General features: G+C 39.4%; 1 non-coding gene across 1 annotated transcript; it reads left to right on the top strand.

Moving 5' to 3' along the window:
* The first annotated feature begins 598 nt into the window (after window positions 1–598).
* Window positions 599–671, top strand: TRNAG-GCC (transfer RNA glycine (anticodon GCC)). Its single transcript has one exon. It is a non-coding gene; the product is annotated as a tRNA-Gly (tRNA).
* Window positions 672–1039: the final 368 nt, after the last annotated feature.

Raw genomic sequence — 1039 nt, 5'->3', positions numbered from 1 at the left:
AGGTAACTGAGAGTCAGAGATTATGTGAATTGCCCCAAATTCATTAAAGTGAAGAAGGGATGAGGACTAGACTCCAGGTTTGGTATTTATAAAGCTGTGCCTTTTCTACGTCAAGTTTAAGTTTACCCTGTGATGGTGGCCATTCTTTCGTTTCTGATATGAGTTAGTAACTTACTTCAGAAAGCCTGCTTTGGTTTCTCACCAAAAGCAGCATCTTTGTCACCATTCTTTGTGCCTTTTCTTTTTGGCAACAGTTTTTAGGAGTAACTGAGTTGGACAATTCAATATTCTCTACTGCTGGATTCAGAAAGTCAGAGAACTGTTAAAGTGAATAGTATCATTAACCTGTAGATATGGTAACTATACCCTCAACCTTACCTCCTTCCCTTCTCTCAGAAAGGACAGTCAGACAAGATGAAAAGCTTAAATAGAATTGGGCATAATGCTAGTTTTAAAATTGAACCATATTTCCCACTGACTTCCATTATTAATTTGATGATGTCTTATCATAGAGAAAAGTTTTGCCTTTAAGATAAATAACATTTAAGACAGCAATAAGATTTTATAAACTAGTCTTTTAAAAAATAATTCAGGGACTTCCCTGGTGGTCCAGTGGCTTAGACTCTGTGCTGCCAAGGCAGGGGGCCCAGGTTCAATCCCTGGTCAGGGAAACAGATCCCATGTGCACGCTGCAACTAGGAGTTTGCATGCCGCAGCGAAGATCCCACATGCTGCAACTAAGACCCGGCGCAGCCAAAATAAATAAATATTAAAATAAAATAAAATTAAAATTAAAAGTAATTCAAACTAAGCCACAAAGTACAGTTACTTTACTGAACCAAAACCAAACTGGTACTTTATGAAGCTGCACAAACTCTCCCTCCTCAGAGTGGAGCACAGTAAAAAGATGCTCCCTGGTGTCCTGCCTGTTCCATTCAGTTATCTGAGTCCAGTATGAGTCCAGGATAAATTCCCTCAGAGAGTGTGGCAGGAGTTAGCTATTTATTTCATTGACCTGGTAAAGGCTGCGAATAGCTGT

The sequence above is a fragment of the Hippopotamus amphibius genome, chromosome 6 (genome assembly GCF_030028045.1).
Source record: "Hippopotamus amphibius kiboko isolate mHipAmp2 chromosome 6, mHipAmp2.hap2, whole genome shotgun sequence".
NCBI classification, from domain to species: Eukaryota; Metazoa; Chordata; class Mammalia; order Artiodactyla; family Hippopotamidae; genus Hippopotamus; species Hippopotamus amphibius.
This window is presented reverse-complemented; position numbering and strand designations above follow the sequence as displayed.